Source organism: Cibotium barometz, chromosome 36, assembly GCF_041138505.1.
Source record: "Cibotium barometz isolate CiBa-2024 chromosome 36, ASM4113850v1, whole genome shotgun sequence".
NCBI classification, from domain to species: domain Eukaryota; kingdom Viridiplantae; phylum Streptophyta; class Polypodiopsida; order Cyatheales; family Cibotiaceae; genus Cibotium; species Cibotium barometz.
The window spans coordinates 45,813,017-45,819,922 of record NC_141081.1 but is presented as its reverse complement, the minus strand read 5'-3'; positions in this window follow the sequence as shown (position 1 = coordinate 45,819,922).

Here is a 6,906-nt window from a genome sequence, read left to right as displayed (position 1 = left end):
AAACCACCCTCTATAGCCAGCTTTTATACAAAGGTTTCTTCAAACCTTTTTAAAATAGTATTTGTAGCACAAACCCATAGTCCCTGCTTTTCCTGAATACAGTGGGGATTGGTCACTAGTTCTAAATCCAAAAGTTGTGTGTACCTTAGATGGTTCTATGGCACCTACAGCACCAAGTAGGCCACCTATGTCGTTGGCCATCCTTGCTTGATCTTCTAAAAACATATGTATAGCTTTTATTCCTCCATCATTTCTTCAAATTGTACATCTACTAAATTGTGCAAAGAAGATAAGAGTAGATGTACAAAGAAGTCACGTCTACTCTTATCTTCTTTGCTTAGCCATTTGTTCTTCCAATGCTTCTTTTTCTTTGTTTGCTTGCTCCATCTTCTTGTTTACTTTATCCTTGCTTGATTTCTCACTACCCTCGGGTGGTTCTCTTTCTGATTTGTCTTGACCTTGATCTTTGAATGATCCTTGACTTAGATTGCCCTGAGCTAGAATTCCAAATTTCCTATTCCTACGTATGCTCGTGAATTTCTACTACCACTTTGCCTCAGGTCATCTCCATTTGAATCCGCTCCCTTTCACATCTTCGAGCTTAGGGTCATCTTTTTCTTCTTCCTCCTTCGAAGTTTCTTCTGCTTTGCTACCCTCCACGATTAAATCGTAATAAATTGAGGAAGAGAAAATACATTTTTATCCCAATTAAGAGCTTTTGACCTTTAATCAAGAATTTGTGTAAGTATGGGCATAATTTTACCAATTTAGAGGTTAAAACTTGATTAGAGAAGGGGGATAATTCTTAGTGTTGCTATAGATTTGGGGGTGAGATTAAGGCACCAAGGGTTTATGGTTTAGGGTGCTTAAAACAGAAGCTCTACATGCTATCGAGGGGGGATAGCCCAGCAAGATCAGATAGAGAAGTAAACACTGAAAGAACTAGGAGTACAAGGTAACAATTGAGGTAGGAAGAGTTACCACAAGGGGAGTAATCCTCAGCTTACTCCCATAATTTGAAGGGATTCTATAAATTCCCAAAGATAAGGGCAATGTGTTTCACCACTTCTATAAATTTGAAGGGATTCTATAAATTCCCAAAGATGAGGGCAATGTGTTTCACCACTTCTAGAGACCTAGAAATTGAGGAAAGAATGAGGGAAGCATAAGCTGAACTTAGGAGGCTTGAACAAGAGAATATCAGCTTAGATCTCCACATGGAGCTAAGAGGCTTGAACAAGAGAAGATTAGCGTAGATCTCCATAGGGAGCTAGAATTGATGAAAGAATGAGGGAAGCACAAGCCCAAATCAGGAGGTCTGAACAAGAGAAGATTAGCTTAGATCTCTGTAATTTAGCTGATGTAAGATGTGCTTTTGATATGGCAATGCCTAGGGAAGTTTCTTCCAACCTCAGTGGATTGAGACATGAAGGGGATTTGGTTACACGAGGCAATGCTAGGGAAACACAACAAATAATGGAGGAGCATATCCCACCTCACGAGCCTATTTTGGAGGACCTCAGGAATACCTAACCACTCTCACAATAGCACCTCTCTCAGGCATGATGTTCTGTGAAAAGAAAATTTGGACAAAACTTACACCAACACAAAAGTAGATGCAATGTTAAGAATTCCAGAGTTCCATAGTACATGAGAGACATGTTACACAAAGAGAACTTGAGAGAAATAGTCTTGGTTGATGGTATGAACAAAAATGTGGGAGTTGTCCCAATACCACCTGACCCAAGGATAAATGTAAATTGACATGTTGGAGCCACAAGAGACAGAGGCAAGGGCGGGACACCTTTAAAAAGGATGGCATACAAAGCCCCACCAAGGGAGCCAATTAGAGTAACCCCTCACATGGGAGAGTCACAACACCTACTTACCTATTAAGAATGGTTGAAGAAATAGGAAGGGGGTGTCTAGGGAGTTAGGTACCATACCGGCACCACAAAGAGTAACACCAATCATCAAGCCTAACCACATGGCAAGGTTAATGTAAAAATTCTCAAGTGATGGAGATGCCATGCAATATCTCAAGATAATTGAATTGGTGTGTGAAACTTGTGGTCCTTGATCAATGACCAAACAAAAATATTTGCATTCTACCTTACTTTAGAAGGAAAAGCACACCAATGGTATCGATCTCTTAAGCTAAATGACAGGATTAATTTTACACGGCTCAAGAGTGTGTTCATACTAAGATTTACATGAAGCAAAGAAAAGTGCAGACCACAACCACTAGGACCTTGCATAATGTTAATTAATCAAATGATTGCCTTTGCATTCAGAAAGTGCATTGTGAAGAGAATGTATAGAAAAGGTTTGAGTGGAAGAGAAGAGTTGTGAGAAATTATGTGTTTTGGGGTGTGGGTGAGTACTTGGTTAAGCCTAGAGGAAAGCTGCACTTGTTTTTTCTTTTAATTTTGATGTTTTCGTCACAAAACTTGCTACCATGAGTTGACAGATGTGATATTTTGTTTTCTGTTTTTTCTAAAAATTCACTAAAATTACAAAAACAAGGAGCTAATGACTGTGCTTATGACTTGCATTACATTCCTAGCCCCTTAGCACAGCCATTCTGGAACATTTGGATAGGTAAATTACACTCCAAACATCATTATGTCGATGCAGAGGCTAAGCACGTGAAAGTGCAGAAAACAGTTCACGACATGAATCACCTTCCACAATCAACACAACCGAAAATTTTGAGATTACCTTGCCAAAACTACGTTACCTTATCCTGACACATCTCACGCAATGAAACTGAAGGAATCTTACCCCATGAAATAGTAGCGAGGTATTTCATGACGCGAAACACAACCTGTTTCACGGTGTGAAACATTGACGACTTCATGATGTGAACCATTTCTGGTTTCACGGCGTGAACCACTCAGCACTTCATGACGTGAACCATTTGCTATTTCACAGCATGAACCCTTACTACTTCACAACATGAACCATATGTTGTTTCATGATGTGAATTGTCAGTTACACAGATCTAGTTCACGAACTAAGGGTTGTCAGGCTATAGTTAGGTGAGTACCTTAATTGCACAATTGGAGTCTATCCGACTCAGATCAAGGCAAATTTGACTTGAAATTATGAAGTGTCTACTAAACACGTGAAAGTTTGGCTAACAGTTCACGACGTGAACAATTTATGTTTTCTGCTACTTCATGACGTGGGTTGCATCTGTTGTTTCACAGCGTGAACCGCATCACGACCCAAAAACTTAGTTTGACAAAGACCCATGAAAAACGAATTGGGGTAGTGATTTAGCCTATCAAATCACATTCTCGTGCACTTGAGGTCCACTAAACTTATTGGAGACAAGCTTACTCTCGACGATAGTACATCAAACCACCCAAGTTCTTCCTACCTAAGGAGTGTGGGTCAAGGCCGCTCAACGACCCCCAGGGTTAGGAGAGAGAAGGAAAGTATGGCCAAGACAAATCAAGTCTTCTTCCCCACATCGGAAGAAATAGAAATAGACTTAAAGATGATTGAGGTGGATCAACAACTACAATTATTGAGCTTAAGAAAACAAGAGCTCGATACTCAACGAACAAGGGTGGAACAGAAGGAAATGGAGAATGTAGTAAGTCCATTTTAATCATGTGGCAAAGAACCAAAAATTTCTAGAAATGCCACTTGTGGATGGGCATGAGTGAAGGAGCAATACCAACACTAGAGCCCATCAATGAAGAGTCAAGAGCGCATACAAGAAATGATCAATGATCCTACCTTTTTGCAAGGCAGGAGCTCCTAATCCAACAAAGGCGGGCTAAGTCCGCTAATAATGAGCCAAGTGATGAGGATCTAGCCGGATCTAGCCATAGACCTGAATTTCCTAGAAGAATAATTGCAGGAAGGGGACGAGGTCTAGGTAGGGGGGGAGTAGCTCCTCAAAGACCAATCGTGGATCCAAATGCAGATCTTAATGCAGTCACAAGGACAAATCTACTAAGTATGGCCATAGAAATGAGTCGAGGAATGGTTAGGGAACTAGGCACTACTCTAGAATCCAGACCATCCCAAATGAAGCCACATATCATTTCCAAGCATGTACAAAAGTTCTCGGGGATGGAGGCCCGATCCAACATATTGAGATCTTTGAGTCAACCTGCAAAACCTGTGGACCAATGAGTGATATGATCATGATCCATGCTTTTTTGCTGACCCTAGAAGGAAAGGCTAATCAATGGTATCGAGAACCTTAAAGCCAGAGGATAAAATTAATTTCACTGGGAATAAGAATGTGTTCATACCAAGCTTTGCTCGAAGTGGTGACAGATGGAGTCCTATGGCTTAGCTCCACAATATCAAGCAGAAAGAAAATGAGTCCATGCGAGATTAAATATCTCGACTCAAGCACTTGAATTCAAGATGCAAGTTACCTTGCTTTTGGATAGGAGTCTAAGATTATAAAATGCATGATTATCTAGACCGGCTACTTTAGATACACGTTGTAAGCTGGCAATAGAATATGAAGACAATATACTTGAATTGCCACAACCTGAAAATGCCAAGGCAGCTTCAGTATAGCAACAACATCGCGAGTCTCAAGTCACCAAGACACAGGAACCCGGAGAGCAAGCAAGTTAGAAATATGACTATGGACAAGCTTAGTAATGCCATACAAGATAAATTAAAAGTCAAGGATGGGAGAGAAGCATCGGGGCATGCTCATCTCTACCCTTGGAGAGATCTGGTTGGGTGCTCCCTTTCCAAACTAAATCACACCACTATTGAATGCCCTCAACTAATAGTAAGGCAGTTACTCTATTGTGCTCATAGTGTGAGAATAGGGAACCATGACACTTCCATGTGCAAGTATCTGAGGGTCCAGCCCTTGTAGCATAACTCTCGGCACCGAGAGTGGGACTAGCCTTACCAGCACCACTAGTTCAACTTACTCTGCAACGGCTGCAAGGCAGCCAAACCCATCCTACTTACCAAGAGGGATGTTCCGGATACAAGACACATCACCTTTGTCGCCACTTGTTCTACCACCCACAACCACCACATGCTAAAATTAACTAGGTATTGATTGAGGAGCCCTTGGACGAGGGTGAAGTTGTGCGTGAGGTAGAAATCATATATGTATATGTAAGTATATATATATATATACATATACATACATACATATATATATATATATATATATATATATATATATATATATATGTATGTATGTATGTATGTATGTATGTATGTATGTATGTATGTATGTATATACACATATATATATACATATACATATACATATATATGTATATAAATATATATATATATATATATATATATACAAGTATATATATATATATATATATATATATATATATATATATATATATATATATATATACATACATATGAATATATATATGTGTATATACATACATACATACATACAAGAACACCACCTCTCTACGAGGGGTCTCAAAGGGGTGTAAGGGGGGAGGTGGCAAAAGGGGGGGTATGTGCACCACTTGTTGAGAGGGTTATACAAGGGGTGTACATGCAGAAAAGGGGAGGTGGCATGTGGGTATGTAGGGAGGCATGCCCTGGAGGGGGGGTGTTGTCCAAGAGTATGCCAAAATGGCTTGTGTCCAAACATTATAAGATACCAAATTAGCTACTCCTTTGCCTTACAATACACGTGTAAGTTCTCATCATGCATTCTATTCTTTTGCAGATCGTGCTCTCATTGCCATTATATATGCAATACAAAGGAACTTGTTTCCTTTGAGGAAATACATGATAATGATCATTGGATGTAGGCCATGCAAAATGAGTATGGCTCTATCCTCAATAATGACACTTGGTATTTGGCAGATTTGCCTTATGAGATAAAAAGGCCATGGGTATGAAGTGGGCATATAATCTTAAGCGTAAAGTTGGTGCATTGACTACTACAAGAAAAGGCTTATTTGCAAAGGGTATGCTCAAAAGAAGGGCATAGATTATGATGACACCTTTTTATTCATCTCATATGACTACAATTAAGTTTATTATTACACTAGCAATACATCATGGTTGGAATGTACATTAGTTGGATATTAAGACTGTCTTCTATTTACATGAGTTTTATATATCTCAGCCTCATAGTTTTATTAAGAAGGGACAAGGGTCTAAAGTATGTAGGTTAAAAAAGACTTTATATGGGCTTAAACAGACTTTCAGAGCATGGTACGCGAAGATAAATGCATACTTGGTTACAAATGGTATTTGCAACATTTTAAACAAAAGTACCCTCTATGTAAAGAGGAGTAAAGATTGTTTTTTGCTCATCATTTTATACATTGATGACATGCTACTCATAGGCCCTAATAAGGAGAGGATTTCAGTCTTCAAGGCTGAATTACATGTTTCATTTGAGATGACAAATTTGGGCTCATTACATTTTTCTTTGGCAAACAATTTATGCAACATGAGAATAGTATTATGATGTTCCAATTAAAGTGCATACAAAGAATTCTTATAGGGTTTGGTCCTAAAGACTAAGGTTGTTGCTACGCTAGAAGAGACAAGTGCTAGGCTCTGACTCTAGAACTCAAGTCAACCATTTGATGTATCACTTCATCAATCAAACTGTTGGGTGCCTCATCTATCTATGTTAAGATGATAGATTTGGGCTCATTTCATTATTAATTGGGCATATAATTTATGCAATGAGATAATAGTATTGCGATGTTGCAGTCAAAGTACAGATAAAGACTGCTTATAAAGTTTGGTCCTGAAGCAATAGGCTATAAGCCTATTGCTACACCAGTAGAGGGCAGGTGCTAGGCTCAGTCTCTCTAGAATGCAGGTGAACCATTTAATGCATCACTTTATCATCAAGGAATTAGGGGTGCCTCATCTAACTATAAAATACGAGGCCATACATTCAATTTG